Source organism: Balaenoptera ricei, chromosome 2, assembly GCF_028023285.1.
Source record: "Balaenoptera ricei isolate mBalRic1 chromosome 2, mBalRic1.hap2, whole genome shotgun sequence".
NCBI classification, from domain to species: Eukaryota; Metazoa; Chordata; class Mammalia; order Artiodactyla; family Balaenopteridae; genus Balaenoptera; species Balaenoptera ricei.
The window spans coordinates 177,043,504-177,060,652 of NC_082640.1; the positions used below are offsets into that span (position 1 = coordinate 177,043,504).

Here is a 17,149-nt window from a genome sequence, read left to right on the forward strand (position 1 = left end):
GATGCCCCTGACTACCCTTTCCCCCCACTTAATTGTATACATATTTTTCTGAAAATGGAAGAGATGGATATTTTGGCATAGCTTTTATTCAAGTTATTTTGGAGTTGTATACTGATATTCTGAGAAAGTACTTTTTTCTTGGCATCACTCATCTTTCCAAAGGTGATTTGAGGTAGTTCAGAGGGAATTTAACATAATTCAAGTGTCTGTTTTATGTTCCTGATTAAAGCCAAGTGTTAGAGGTATTGATGGTCCTTGGTGGGCTTATTCTAAACTCAGAACAAATAATATTGGCCTTAGTGGTAACAATAGTATTAATTGAAATGATGAAAGTAGAGAGTAGGTAAATTTAAAAAAATGGAAATTGGTATCATTGATGTTTTATATCATTGCTAGTGGAGAATGTTTAAGCATTGCTGAGTGGATAATTTGAGTGTAAAAGCAAGAAGTTGGAAGCACTAATAAAATAAAAGGTGAAATGATGGAAATATTTGACACCAATCCCTTCCCAATAGATCCCTGAAATAAATGTTTATGTGATGTATGAATGGGTAACTAGTATCAAATGAAATTTATTCATTCGATAAATATTTGAAGAGTACTATAGGAAAGAGAAAGTATAGTGCTAGGCACTATACTTTGTGTTGATGATAGAAGAACCGACACAAAACTAGACCTCATGGAGCTTAATGCAGTCTAGATATGGAAATTCATTCATTTCCTCAACACATATTTATGGGGCATCTACTATTAGCCAGACATTATCCTAAGCACTGGCGATACAGTGGTAAAAAAAACAGGCTAAAACATTGATACGAACATTCCAGCTGTGGGGGAAAGACCAGGAAACTACCTGACAGTGTAATAAGCACTAAGGTAGAGCAAAATACAGAGAGCTGTGGGAACACAGAGGAAGGGCCTTTGAACTCACCCTGATGATGGGCAAATTTGGGGAGGGTTAAGTTGTCAAGGAAAGTTCTCAAGTGTGTGACATGTAAGCTGATGCCTGAAAGATATGCGCACGATAGATAGAGTCATAAGGGGAGTGAATCATGAACGGCTAAAATGTGAGTTTGAGGCAGAAGGAACTGCATGGGTTCAGACTTGGAGGCCGAAGATAGCATGATTGTATTTAGGAACTGGAAAAAGTCATATGCAGCCAGATAGTGGAGGGACAAGAGGAGAAAAGCCAGAGAGAAGCAGGAAGTCTGACAGGGCCTGTGAAATAGTGTGGATTTTATCCTAGCAGCAAAGTGAAAACCATGCACAGGTTTTAAATGGAGAAACCACATGATGAGATTTGCCTGTTCAGAGCATCCGAGAAGCCTGGCAAACTGACAGCCACTTCCATTTACCCCCGTGACCATATCCTCTTGGAAGGCCCAGCCAAACCTCTCTCCCCAGAATAGCTCAGCCTATGCTTACTGAGATCAGAAGAGACGCTCTCATCTTCTCTTGGCTTATCTGAACAAGATGTCTCTGTCTAAAGGCATTCATTCTCCAGTCCATTCTTTTACTCATACCTCCACACACTTCCATCCTTTCAGTGTGTCATTATGTGTCTGCTACCTGCCAGCCTCTGTCCAAGGCCCTGGGAAACAGCTCTCTTGGAACTCCCATGCTAGTTGACCATGGTGTTTTGTGCAGGAAACAAGAGATCATGGAAAAAAATTAATCATTCTGATCTATGTATTATTATTTATCCAGCACTGGCTGTCTGTCTGACGTCATTGTAGCTGCTTATTATCTCATTTAATACGTTAGCCTTCTAGTTGAACAAAATTTATGGACCAAGCGCCATATTGGGTTTTATAGACCTTTTTCTCAGTTAATTCTCACAAAAATCTTGAGAGGTAGTTTTCTTATTGCAATGTTATAGATGAAGTGTAGGACAGAGAGTTTAAGTAACAGCACTAAGTTCACACAGATAATAAAGGAGCACAGTTTGAATTTGATCCTAGATCATCTTAATTGAAAACCCACATTGTTCTGTTCAATTCAGTTCTGTAATTATACTTCAGCTGGAGCACTAGAAATTTTCTGCAATGCTTTCGACAATGAAATATGCACTAAAGGGTATCTTCGGTATTTAGATGGCATTAAAACCCTAAATATTCTCAATAAAAAAATTATGTGGAGATAGAATTTTATGGACTTGGAAGCTCAAAGATGAAATGCTTTCTTAGGGACCAACAACACTGTATGTCTTCCCAGTGATTTATTTCCTTTTTAAAAAGTAAATTTTATTTTTTATAAAAGGAAAATTTGCTTCTAGAAAAATTATAGAAATATGAAAGAAAGAAAAAATACTAACTAGAAATGACCATTATTAACATTTTGATATATTTCCCTCCAGTTTTTTTGATGAGCATTTTAAAATACAATAGAGGTCATATTGTATATAATTATACAAAGTTACCCCCCCTTACTATGACATTTTTCAAATACAGAAAAGTTTAAAGAGTAACACTATGAACACACATATAGCCACCTAAATTTAATAATTGTTAGTAATTCACCATAATTTTAACTATACATATATGTATTTAATTTATTTATTGCTCTTAAAGCATAATAACATGGGAATATTTACAGCTCATATGACGATGATGATCAAATAGTGAGGATTTGGTAATCTACAATGTTTGCTTCTTTTGAGTTTATTAGTATTTATCAACAACAAAAACTACCCCAATTGTTTTGGTCATTAAATACAAATTTTTTTTTTTTTAATATATTTGTAAGACTTTTTCTTTTTTAAAAAAATTTTTATTTATTTATTTATTTATGGCTGTGTTGGGTCTTCGTTTCTGTGCGTGGGCTTTCTCCAGTTGTGGCAAGCGGGGGCCACTCTTCATCACGGTGCGCGGGCCTCTCACTATTGTGGCCTCTCTTGTTGCAGAGCACAGGCTCCAGACGCACAGGCTCAGTAATTGTGGCTCACGGGCCCAGTTGCTCCGTGGCATGTGGGATTTTCCCAGACCAGGGCTCGAACCCGTGTCCCCTGCATTGGCAGGCAGATTCTCAACCACTGCGCCACCAGGGAAGCCCTACAAATCTTAAAGATACAAAAGTTACAAGTTTCTTGGGAATGAAATAGCCATTATATTGTTCTATAAAGCTCTGCTGTGGGGGAGAAAGAAATTATTTAGCAATTTTCTTGCTACAGTGTGGCAATAGTACATAATTTAGCCTTTGCTAGCAAAGATGAACACGAGTTATTGTGTAGTTTCCATCTGAATTAGAGGACAAAAATGTGGCACAAGATATACTTTTCGAAGACCAAGATTGTGGCAAAAGTAGATTGAGAATGACTTAAGATAGCACTACAAGGTTAAACTTTGGTCTAGTCTACCAGATATCTAACCCTACAGTAGTAGAGTTGGATTCTTGAGTTGTATACAAGTTAAAAATACAAGAAGGCCTACTAGTCCTTTTATGTCCTAACTTCCTCCTCATTGACTTCTTATTTATCTTTTTATTATATTGATTTTATGTCCACATAATTTAAAATGTTTTAAACCATTTTATTGGTGCATTATAGACATGTAAAAAAATACAAATTTTAAGTATATGTGGAACACCTCCCACCATGTTTACTACCATGATTACCTTCTCCTTCTGTCCCACAGGTGACCACTAGCCTGACTTCTTTTTTTTTTGGAAAGGAAAGTTTGCTTTATTTTGGATGCCGGCACACAAGGGGGTTGGCGGGGGGACTCCTGTCCAAAGGCTGACTCCCTCCCTCCCCACCACCCCACCCTGCCAACAGTCAGCGGGCAAGAGCTTTTATAGACGGAGGGAGGGGGCTACATGCAGAAACAGCAGAGTCAGCTGTTGACAGTCATCTTGAAATTGGTCATTGGTGGTCTGACCAGCATCATCTTGATTGTCTTAAGTACAGTTAATCTTCAGTTCCGGGGTTGGTTTGTTCCCATTTCTCTGATAGCCTGACTTCTAACATCAGAGATTATTCTTGCTTAGTTTTTAATTTTATGTAAATGGAATCACACATTATTTGTGTGTGTGTGCCAGTGTGTCTGTGTATGTGTGATTTATCTGTGGGTTGAGCATAACTGTGCTTTGTTCATTTTTATTGCTATATAGATATATATATATCTCTCAATATTTTACCAAATGTATGTACCACAGTTTATGTATCCATTTTACTATTAATGGATATTTGGGTTGTTCACACTTTTTGGCTCTTACAAATAATGCTGCCATGAACATCCTTCCACATATCTTTTGATACACACATGAACACATGTCTGCTAGATATATGCCTAGGGTAGAATTATTGGATCAGAGGGTATGAATCTATCCAGTTTTAATGGATAATGGCAAACAGTTTTCCAAAGGCTGTAATGGTTGTACTAGTTTGTACTACCATTAGTAGTGTATGAGAGTTCTTTTTGTCTATATTTCACATTTTGAGCAATACTTAATTTTATTTGTTTTCAAAATTGTAGTCATTTTCGAGGATTTGTAGAAGTATCTTATTGTGCTTATAGTTTGTGTTTCCCTGATTACTAATGAAGTTGAACACTTTTTCATATATTTATTGGCCATTTGGATATCCTCTTTATATAATCTTTGTCAGTTATATATGTTACAAATATCTTTTCTTATTTTTTCTCTCTCTTAATGATGACTTTTGGTTAACTGAGCTCCTTATTTTTAATGTAATCAATTAGCAATCTTTTTCATTATATAAAGTGCTTTTTATATCCTAGGAAAATCTTTCCCTACTCCAAAATTATGACAATATTCTTCATTATCTTACAGAATATTTGTTTTTTACGTTTTACATTTAGATGTATCTGGGACTAATTTTCCTGTATGGTGTGAGGTAAGGGACAATTTTTTTTGTCCTCTTATGGATAGCCAGTCGACTCAACATCATTTATTGAAACTATTGTCCTTTTATTACTGCTCTGTTGTACCATTTTTGTCATAAATCAGGTGTCTATTTGAGGATGGCTCTGTCTGTGGATTCTTTATTTAGTTCTATTTGTGTATTTTTCCTTTTCACAATGCTACACTGTCTGAATTAACGTACATTAATAATAAAATTTTATATCCTTCAGTGCAAGTCTTTCTACCTTGTTGTAATTGTTGATCTCTTGCTTGTCTCCCCTGCTTTCTCTTCTTCCTGTTCTTTCTTCTTCTCTTCCTCCTTCAAGGGTATTCCTAGCTATTTGCTAAGTTGAAGAGTTTGTCAAGTTAAACACACACAAACATATACCTAAACAACTAGGATTTGATTGATAATTGCCTTGAATCTATAGATCACTTTGGGGAACTGACATCTTTGTAATATTGAATCTTCTAGTCCATGTACATAGTATCTCTCTTCATTTATTTAGGCTTTCTTTAGTTTCCCTCAATGCTGTTTTGTAGTTTTCTGTGTAGATGTCTTGCCTATGTCTCATGTAGTGTGTTGTTAGGTATTTATTTATTTATTTTGATGTTATTGTCAATGATATATCTTTTAGAAATTACATTTTCTAACTCTTTTTGCTAGTATATAGACATGCAATTAATTCTAGTATATTGATCTTATATCCAGCAACCTTGATAAATCACTTTTTAATTCTAATAATGAACCTGTAGTTTTGTTTTTTAAAAATTTTTCATGTGTGCAATTATATTATTGTTGAATGATAACAGTTTAATGTCTCCTTTTCAGTCCTTAAGGCTTTTATGTCTCTTGCCTTGTTGTATGGGCTAAAACCTCCTGTGCTATGCTGAGTTCTAAGTTCCTTCATGGTTTCCTCTTTGACCCATGGGTCATTTAGAAGGATGATGATTAATTTCTAATCATATGGGGATTTTCATAGTGAAGTTTTATATTGATTTATAGCTTGATTCCTCTATAGTCAGACAACGTACTTTGTATTATTTCATTCCTCTGAGAATTTTAACACTTTCTTTAGGGCTGAGCTTATGGTCATTTTTGTAAACATGCCTGTGTACTTAAAAAGAACTTGTATTTGGCAGTTGTTTGATACTGTGTTCTATATAAATATATCAATTAAATAAAATTTGTTAATTCTGTAGTTCAAATATTCTATATTCTTATTGCATTTTTGTATATTTCTTCCATCAGTTACTAAGAGTAGAATGTTAAACTCTCCCACTGATGATTGTGGATTTGTGTATTTCTCCTTGTAGTTCTGTCAGTATTTGCTGTATAAATTTGGAGACTGTTTTGTTAGGTGTGGACAAATTTAGAATACACTATCTTCCTGGTGAATTGAAACTTTTACCATTATGAAATACATGCCTTTATTTCTAATAATGCTTTTTTAAATATTAAAATCTACTTTGTTTTATTCTAATATAGCTACATCAGCTTTCATGAGTGTGTGTGTAGTATAAATTTTCCCACCCTTTTGTTTTCAGCTTTTTAAGATTTGTATATTTATTTCATGTGTGTCTTGTAAGTTCTGTTTTTTAAACTCAGTTTTCACGATCTTTGTCTTTTAATTGAAACAGTCCATACATATGCAATGTAATTACTAGGATATTTGATTTTAAATCCACCATTTTCTATTTCTCCTGCCTTTTGTGTTCTCTTTTTTCTCTCTTTTTGCCTATTTTGCACTAATTGAGTATATTTAAATATCTCATCTTTGTCCTGGTGAGTTATTCATTTTAAACATTAATTTTAAACATTACCCTAGAGATTACAGTAGTCCCCCCTTATCCATGGTTTTGCTTTCCATGGTTTTGGCTACCCACGGTCAACTGCAGTCCGAAAATATTAAATGGAAAATTTCAGAAATAATTCATAAGTTTAAAATCGTGTGCTGTGTTGAATGGTATGGTGAAATCTCACACCCTCCTGCAGTGTCCCACCTGGGGCTCCCAACCATAGACATCATATTCTCCTGACATCCAGTCATCAGCATCATCATGGCTTGATGATCCAGGATCACCCCAAGCGGAAGATCCATCTTCTGATGTATTGTCAGAAGGTCAACAGTAGTCTAACACTACAACACAATTCCTACGTCATTCATCTCAATTCATCTCATCATGTAGGCATTTTAATCTCACATTATCTTAAGAAGGGTGAATACAGTGCAATAAGATATTTTGAGAGGGAGAGACCACATTCACATAACTTTTATTACAGTATATTGTTATAATTGTTCTACTTCATTATTAGTTATTATTGTTAATCTTTTATTGTGCCTAATTTTTTTTTAACAAATTTATTTTATTTATTTATTTATTTTTGGCTGCTTTGGGTCTTCGTTGCTGCATGCGGCCTTTCCTAGTTGCAGCGAGCAGGGGCTACTCTTCATTGCGGTGTGCAGGCTTCTCATTGCAGTGGCTTCTCTTGTGGTGCACGGGCTCTAGGCGTGCAGCACACGGGCTCAGTAGTTGTGGCTCACGGGTTCTAGAGCAGAGCCTCAGTAGTTGTGGCGCATGGGCTTAGTTGCTCCGTGGCATGTGGGATCTTCCCGGACCAGGGATCGAACCTGTGTCCCCTGCATCGGCAAGCGGATTCTCAATCACTGTGCCACGAGGGAAACCCTGTGCCTAATTTATAAATTAAACTTGATCACAGATATATATGTATAGGAAAATCATATTATACACAGGGTTCAGTAGTATCCATGGCTTCAGGCATCTGCTGGGGGTCTTGGAACGTATCCCTCATAGATAAGGGCGGGGGAGTGGATTACCATACACCATGCATTTTTGACTTGTCAGTGTCCAGTATAAAATAGTACTTTTACCTTTTTCTGTAAAATGGCAGAAGTTTTTAACTTCTTTTATGCACTCTTGACCTTCATGCTATGCTGTTATGCTCTTTCTATTTTTAATAATTACACAAAACATAATTATTATTGTTCTTTGCAGTCAGTATTCGTTAGATTTTTTCTTGCTCTTTTCACTTTTTATATTTGTAAGCTCCCATCTAGGATTTAATTTTTTTCCTTAATAATATCCTTCTATGTTTCCTTTAGTGCCTTTCTACTGGGGATGCATTTTCTCAGTTAGTGTTTGTCTGAAAATGTCTTTGTTTTGGCTTGATTTCTTAAAGATATTTTCTCAGTGTATAGAATTCTAGATTGGCATTTTCTTTCAGTACTTTGGAGGTATTTAATGATCTTTTTGTTTTCATTGTTTCTGTTGAGCTGTCAGTTTTTGCTCTTTTTTAAATTGAAGTATAGTTGATTTACAATACTGTGTTAGTTTCAGGTGTACAGCAAAATGATTCCGTTTCATATATATATATGTATATGCATACATATATATATATTCTTTTTCAGATTCTTTTCCATTATAGGTTATTACAAGATAATTAATATAGTCCCCTGTGCTATACAGTAAATCCTTGTTGTTTATCTATTTTGTATATAGTAATGTGTATCTGTTCATCCCATCCTCCTAATTTATCCCTCCCCCACCTTTCCCCTTTGGTAACCATAAGTTTGTTTTCTATGTCTGTGAGTCTGTTTCTGTTTTGTAAATATGTTCATTTATGCTGTTTTTTAGATTCCATGTGTAAGTGATAGCATATAATATTTGTCTTTCTCTGTCTGACTTACTTCACTTAGTATGATAATCTCTAGGTCCATCCATGTTGCTGCAAATGGTAATATTTCATTCTTTTTTATGACTAATATTCCATTGTATATATATATACCACATCTTTATCCATTCATCTGTTGATGGACACTTAGATTGCTTCCATGTCTTGGCTATTATAAATAGTGCTTCTATGAACATTTTGGTGCATGTATCTTTCCAAATTAGGGTTTTTGTTTTTTCTGGATATATGCCCAGGAGTAGGATTGCTGGATCATACGGTAACTCTATTTTTAGTTCTTTAAGGAACCTCCATACTGTTTTCCATAGTGGCTGTACTAATTTACATTCCCACCAACAGTGTAGGAGGGTTCCCTTTTCGCCACACCCTCTCCAGCATTTTTTATCTGTAGACTTTTCAATGATGGCCATTCTGACTGGTGTGAGGTGATACCTCATTGTAGTTTTGATTTGCATTTCTCTAATTTTAGCGATGTTGAGCACCTTTTCATGTGCCTGTTGGCCATCTGTATGTCTTCTTTGGAGAAATGTCTATTTAGGTCTTCTGCCCATTTTTTGATTGGGTTGTTTTTTTTTTATTGAGCTGTATGAGCTGTTTGTGTATTTTGGAAATTAAGCCCTTGTCAGTCGCTTCATTTGCAAATAATTTCTCCCATTCTGTAGATTCTCTTTTCATTCTATTTATGGTTTCTTTCGTTGTGCAAAAGCTTATAAGTTTGATTAGGTCCCATTTGCTTTTGTTTTCTTTTCTTTCTTTTGCCTTGGAAGATTGATTTAAGAAAATATTGCTACAATTTATGTCAGAGAATGTTTTGCCTATCTTCTCTTCCAGGAGTTTTATGGTGTCATGTCTTATATTTAAGTCTTTAAGCCATTTTGAGTTTATTTTTTTGTATGGTATGAGGGAGTGTTCTAACTTCACTGATTTACATGTGGCTGTTCAGCCTTCCCAACACCACTTGCTGAAGAGACTGTCTTTTCTCCATTGCCTCCTTTGTGGAAGATTAATTGACCGTAGGTGTTTGGGTTTATTTCTGGCCTCTCTATTCTGTTCCAGTGACCTATATGTCTGTTTTTGTGCCAACATTTGTGCCAACACAATGCTGTTTTGATCACTGTAGCTTTGTAGTATTGTCTGAAGTCTGGAAGGGTTATGCCTCCAGCTTTTTTATTTTTCCTCAGGATTGCTTTGGCAATTCTGGGTCTTTTGTGGTTCCATATAAATTTTAGGATTATTTCTTCTAGTTCTGTGAAAAATGTCATGGGTAATTTGATAGGGTTCACATTAAATCTGTAAATTGCTTTGGGTAGTATGGCCATTTTAACTATATTCATTCTTCCAATCCAGGAGCATGGGATATCTTTCCATTTCCTTGAATCATCTTCAATTTTCTTTATCAATGTTTTACAGTTCTCAGTGTATAAGTCTTACACTTGCTTGGTTAGATTTACTCCTAGGTGGGTTTTTTTTGGATGAGATTTAAATGGGTTTTTAAAAAAGCTTTCTCTTTCTGATATTTCATTGCTAATGTAAAGAAATGCAACAGATTTCTGTATGTTAATCTTGTATCCTGCTACCTTGCTGAATTCATTTATCAGTTCTAATAGTTTTTGTGTTGACTCTTTAGGGTTTTCTATTTAGAGTATCATGTTGTCTGCATATAATGACAATTTTACCTCTTCCCTTCTGATTTGGATACCTTTTATTTCTTTTTCTTGTTTGATTGCTATGGCTAGGACTTCTAATACTATGTTGAATAGAGTGGTGAGAGTGGGCATCCTTGTCTCGTTCCAGAATTTGGTAAGAAGTCTTATAGCTTTTCACCACTGAGTATTATGTTGGCTGTGGATTTGTCATAAATGGTTTTTATTATGTTGAGATATGTTCCCTCTATACTCACTTTGGGGAGAGTTTTTATCATGAATGGAAGTTGAGTTTTATCCAATGCATTTTCTGCATCTATTGAGATGATCATGTGGTTTTTGTCTTTTGTTGATGTGGTGTATCACACTGATTGATTTGCATATATTGAATCATCCTTGAGACCCTGGGATGAATCCAACTTGATCATGTTGTATGATCCTTTTTATATGTTCTCGGATTCAGTTTGCAAATACTTTGTTGAGGATTTTTGTATCTTTATTCGTCAAAGATATTGACCTGTAATTTTCTTTTTTGGTAGTGTCTTTGTCTTGTTTTGGTATCAGAGTGATGGTGGATTCATAGAGTGACTTTGGGAGTGTTCCCTCATCTTCATTCTTTTGGGAGAGTTTGAGAAGGATAGGTGTAAGTTCTCCTTCGTATGTTTGATAGAATTCCCCAATGAAACCATCTGGTCCTGGACTTTTGTTAGCAGGGATTTTTAAAAAAAATTACAGATTCTATTTCACTTCTTGTGATTGGTCTTTTCAAATTATCTGTTTCTTCTTGATTCAGTTTTAGCAGGCTGTATGTTTCTACAAACTTGTCCGTTTCTTCTAGGTTTTCTATTTTATTGGCATATAACTGTTCATAGTATTTTCTTATGATTTCTTATTTTGTATTTCTGTGGTATTGGTTGTTATTTCTCCTCTTTCTTTTCTTATTTTGTTTATTTGGGTCATCTCTCTTTTCTTCTTGGTAAGCTTGGCCAGAGGTTTGTTGATTTTATTTATACTTTAAAAAAACTACCTCTTGGTTTTATTGATTTTTTTCTATTTTTTTTTAAATCTCTATTTTATTTATTTCCTCTCTGATCTTTATTATTTTCTCTCTGATCTTTATTATTTCCTTCCTTCTGCTGACGTTAGGTTTTGTTTTTTCTTCTTTTTCTAATTCTTTTAGGTGGTGGGTTAGGTTGTTTATTTGGGATTTTTCTTGTTTTTGAGGAAGGCCTGTAATGCTATAAACTTCCTTCTTAGGACTGCTTTTGCTGCATCCCATAGATTTTTTTTTTTAATTTTAAAAATTTTATTGAAGTATAGTTGATTTACAATGTTGTGTTAATTTCTGCTGTACAGTAAAATGATTCAGATATATATATATATATATATATATATATATATATATATATATATATATCTTTTTTTTCTTTTGTTGCATCCCATAGATTTTGTATGGTTGTGTTTTCATTGTTGTTTTTCTCAAGGTATTTTTAAAATTTCCTCTTTGATTCCATTGTTGACCCATCGGTTTTTTAGTAGCAGGTTGTTTAGTCTCCATGTGATCATTTTTTCTCATTTCCCTTTCTGTGGTTGATTTCTATTTTCATGCCAAGTTGTTGCCCTTTTGAAGGTTAAACTGCCTTCTTTTTTTCTTTTGAAAATTGATCTCTTTTTTTTTCTGTTTGATTGAAATTTTCTTTTTTTCCAGTTTTATTGAGAAATAATTAACATGTCACTGTATAAGTTTAAGGTGTACAGCATGATTGTTTGAGTTGTATATATTGTGAAACTATTATTGCAGTAAGTTTAACTAGTATCCATCATCTCATATATCAACACAAAGAAAAGAAAGACAGGAAAAAAATTTTTTCTCCTTGTGATGAGAAATCAGGATTTACTCTCTTAACAACTTTCTTATATATCATACAACAGTGTTAACTATAATCATCATGTTGTACCTTACACCCATAGTACTTATTTTGTAACTGGAAATTTGTACTCACAACTTCTTTATCTATTTATCCATTGATGGACACTTAGGTTGCTTCCATGTCGTGGCTATTGTCATAATGCTGCTGTGAACATGGGGGTTCAGATATCTTTTCAAGTTAGTATTTTTGTCTCCTTTGGATATATTTCCAGAAGTGGAAATGGTAGTTCTATTTTTAATTTTTTGAGTGTTCCTTTTACTGTTTTCCATAGTGGCTGCACTAATTTACAATAGTGCACGAGGGTTCCCTTTTCATTACATCCATGTCAGCATTTGTTATCTCTTGTCTTTTTGATGCTGGTCATTCTAACAGGTGTGAGGTAGTATCTCATTGTGTGTTTTTTTTTTTAATAGATCTTTATTGGAGTATAATTGCTTCACAATACTGTGTTAGTTTCTGTTGTACAACAAAGTGAATCAGCCATATGCATACATATAGTGAATCAGCCATATGCATACATATATCCCCATGTCCCCTCCCTCTTGAACCTCCCTCCCACCCTCCCTCTCCCACCTAAGTCATCACAAAGCACAGAGCTGATCTCCCTGTGCTATGCTGCTGCTTCCCACTAGCTAACCATTTTATATTCGGTAGTGTATATATGTTGATGCTACTCTCACTTCGCCCCAGCTTCCCCCTCCCCCACCATGTCCTCAAGTCCCCTTGTGGTTTTAATTTGCATTTCCCTAATGACTAGTGATGTTGGGCACCTTTTCATGTACCTGTTGGCCTTTTGTATATCTTCTTTGGAAAAATATCTATTTAGGTCTTTTGCCCATTTTTAAATTGTTTTCCTCTTCTTTTTTGCTATCGAGCTGTATGAGTTCTTTATATATTTTGGATATTAACCCCTTATTGGATATATGGTTTACAAATGTTTATTCTCATTCCATAGGTTGTTTTTCACTTTGTTGAAGGTTTCTTTTGCTGTGCAGAAGCTTTTTAGTTTGGTGTAGTCCCACTTGTTTATTTTTGATTTTGTTGCTTATGCTTTAGGTGTCATATCCAAAAAATGATTACCAAACCCATGTCAACGAGCTTTATTCCTATGTTTTCTTCTAGGATTTTCATGGTTTCAGGTCTTACAGTTAAGTCTTTAATCCATTTCAAGTTAATTTTTGTGAGTAGTGTAAGATAGGGAACCAGTTTCATTCTTTTACATGTGAATATCCACTTATCCTAGCACTACTTATTGAAGAAACTGTCTTTTCTCCATTTGAGTACTCTTGGCTCCCTTTGTCAAATATTAATTGACCATATATGCTTGGGTTTATTTCTGGGCTCTCAGTTCTATTCCATTGGTTGTATGTCTGTTTCTATGCTGGTACCATACTGTTTTGATTACTATAGCTTTATAGTATAACCTGAAATCAGGGAATGTGATGCCTCCTGCTTTGTTCTTTTACAGAATTTCTTTGGCTGTTTGAGGTCTTTTGTGGCTCCATATAAATTTTAGGAGTGTTTTTTACATCCATAAAATATGCCATTGTAATATTGATAGAATTGCATTGAATCTATAGATGACTTTTGGGAGTATTGAAATTTTAACAATATTAATTCTTCCAGTTCATTAACATGGGACGCCTTTCCATTTATTTGTGTCTTTGATTTCTTTCATCAATGTCTTGTAGTTTTCACACTAGAGATCTTTCACCTTCTTGGTTAAGTTTATTCTAAGTATTTTATAGTTTTTGATGCTATTGTAAATGAAATTGATTTATCTCTTTTTCATAAAATGCATTGTTAGTATATAGAAATGCTACTGATTTTTGTATCTTAATTTTGTATCCTGCACCTTTACTGAATTCATTGATCTAACAGTTTTCTTGTTGGGTCTTTAGGATTTTATATATATAAAATAATGTCATCTGCAAATAGAGACAGGTTTATGTCTTCCTTTACAATTCTCATACCTTTTATTTCTTTTTCTTGCCTGATTGCTCTAGCTGGGACTTTCAGTACTATGTTGAATAAGAGTGTTGAGAGTGGGTAATTTGTCTTGTTCCTGATCTTGGAGGAAAAGCTTTCAACCTTCCACCATTGAGTATGATGTTAGCCATGGGCTTGTTATATATGGCCTTTATTATGTTGAGATATTTTCCTTCTATGCTTAATTTGTTAAGAGTTTTTATCATGAATTTTGAGTTTTATCATATGCTTTTCCTGCATTTGTTGAAGTAATCATATGATTCTTTTCTTTCATTCTAATAATGTAATGTATCATATTTATTGATTTGTGTATGTTGAACTATTTTTGCATTCCACAGATAAATCTCGCTTGACCATTGTGAATGGTCCTTTTCATGTGCTGCTGAATTCATTTGCTAGTATTTTATTGAGAATTTTTGTATCTATATTCATCAGGGATATTGACCTTTAGTTTTTTAGTAGTGACCTATCTGTGGTCTCCTGAATATCTGGTGTGTTCACCAAAGTTCCTCACTTTGGCTACCTTGGAAATACAGTGCATGTCTAGCACAATGTGACCTATAAAATCTCTGTTCAGCTTTCAACCATTAAGTATGTGTTCTCTGCTAGTGCTTGTAAAGTTTTGCTGTGAGACCATGCAGTTTAGGATTAGGCCAAGGACCTGAGGAGCATCCTTACACAGATTTATGGGACCTCTTCTCTGGCACTCCCTGCTGTTCTCACTTTACTCACAAATTCCAGTTGCATTAGCACTTCTTCACTCTGATGTTTCCTCTACCCAGTGAAAATGCTAATTACTAATTGGGCTTCACTTCTCTTTGCTGCAGTTTGCAAGTGTTCCCAGGCAGAAAACCAAGGTGAATGTAGAACTTAATTTGTGTGCTCCTCTCTTTTCAGAGGATTGCAACCTTGTGTTAAAATCTGTGCCCAGTGTTGGAAACGAGTTGCTTCATACATTTTGTCCAGTTGAAGGATAAGTCCAATACATTCTTAAAACATCATGGCTGTAACTGGAAGTTCTCTTATTTCTTCAACAATGGCATATACCGTATTCTCATCCTTCTTTCTGGAATTCCAATGACACATATGTTACATCTTTTCTCCCATGTCTTCTATGAATATTTTTTCGTATTCTCCTCTCTCATTTCATCTTTCTATGCTTCATTCTGAATCTTTTTGTCTGACTTTTCTTCCTCATCATTAACTGTTAACTTCCCAAATGTATTCTTAATTTTGTTAATTGTATTTTTAAGTTCTAGATTTCCATTTGGTTCTTTAAAAATTCCAATATCTGATTATATTCTCTAACTGTCTCTTACTTTATAGAATATATTAAGCATAGTTATTTTAAAGTCTTTTCCTGATAACTCTATATTCCGGATCTCTGGAGATTCTGATTCTATTGTCATTTCTTTTTTTTTTCTTGTCTTCTTATTTGTATTTTTTAAAATAATTGTGTGCAAGATATTAGATAGAAAAACTATAGAGTTAATTTGAGGTTTAGGATTAAGTTATGTTTCTTCAGAGAGTATTTGTGTGTTTGCTTCTGGCAGGAGGCTGTAGACATTGGTAACCCAGGTCACTTTAATGCAGCTCAGAAAAAAAATCTGTGGTCAATTCTTGAGATGATTTGAAGCTGGTTTTCAGTCCCTGTGAGGGTTGGTCTATTTCTGGTTCCTCTTTACTCCTAGGGTGTGGCCTTTTGGGACCTCTACCCACAGCACAGGGAGATTTTTAGGTTTCCCATTCCTTGGTAGTCACCCAATTCCAAATTTAGTTCCCCTATTTCAGAGAGTCTGTTGAAATCTGCTCATCTTGTGGAATTGGCAGAAAGAGAAATAGGCAAAGGAGAAAGAGTGGCCTCAAATGCCAGGCCTAGCTTTTGGCAATCCCATTTTCTTTTGGATCATGGCCCCATAATTCTCCCATACAATTCTCTGGGTTTTTGTTTGTTTATTTGCTTTTGCATTTAATCTTGTCTGGTTTTCTAATTGTTCTCATTAGGAGAACTGACTTGAATTTATTTGTCTATTGTTTCTGGAGAAATGGAACCCAGACTTTTTTTTTATGTAATATTTTCAATGGTGGAATGTAGGTCATATATATTTTTTGAGGTCAGGCATATTTAAGAATGTCTTTCTATTTCTTCACACATGAAAGAAGCCTCTGCCTCACTGTGAAAAATATGTAAAAATTGCTTCATAGTTTTCTGGCATTTCAGAGTTATAGAAGACAAATCTTAGACCAGTGATTTTTATCTGTTACAGGAGTTAACCTTTGTTGTTCTTAATTCTTGGAGTCTTATCTATTTATTTAAAAAAAACTTTTCTTAAATATTTCTATATAAGTATCTTTTCATTAATTTCTATAATGTGAAGAACACTTTCAATCTGCAAATTCAGGTCCTTTTTTCAGGAAATTTCCCATTAATGAAATTTTAAATTATTGCTTTCTTCAAATTGTCTTGGTTTATTCCTCAGGAACACCTGTAATTCATAGGTCATGTTTTCATTTTCTGTGCTGTGTAGCTGTTAATAGCCACTATTTTCCATACATTTATCTTTTCCTCTATATTCTTAGCTTTTCAGGTTGGTTTACTCTATAACTTACTTGATTTTTCCCCCAAATCAGCTCTATTTATTGCACTGAATGAGGGTCTCTAATTTTGCTATCTCATTTTTAGTTTAATTACATTTATCATGTCTTTTATCTAACTCTATTTTTATCTCATTCTGTTAGTGTCCTATGTCACCCTGAATTTCTGTGACTGTCTACTCCTGTTTTTATAGAGGTCTTATGTTCTTGCTTCATGTTGCAGATGCCACACACTTTCCTAAAATCTTTTGATTCATTGACTAGATAATTTTCAGACAAATGTTTTCTCTCAGGTTTCAGTATACTATTTCATTTCCTTTGAAGTATACATTTGGTTGGTCCTTCATTTTTTAAAAAAATCAATTTTTTTGAGATATAATTTTCGTGCAATAAAATAACTCATTTTAAGCACAGTTTGA

At 34.4% G+C, this 17,149-nt stretch overlaps 1 protein-coding gene across 3 annotated transcripts in view; it reads left to right on the forward strand.

Moving 5' to 3' along the window:
* The window catches only part of UNC79 (unc-79 homolog, NALCN channel complex subunit), a 209,582-nt gene that overhangs the window by 16,321 nt on the left and 176,112 nt on the right, over positions 1-17,149 (forward strand). The gene's annotated exons all lie outside the window — the stretch shown is intronic.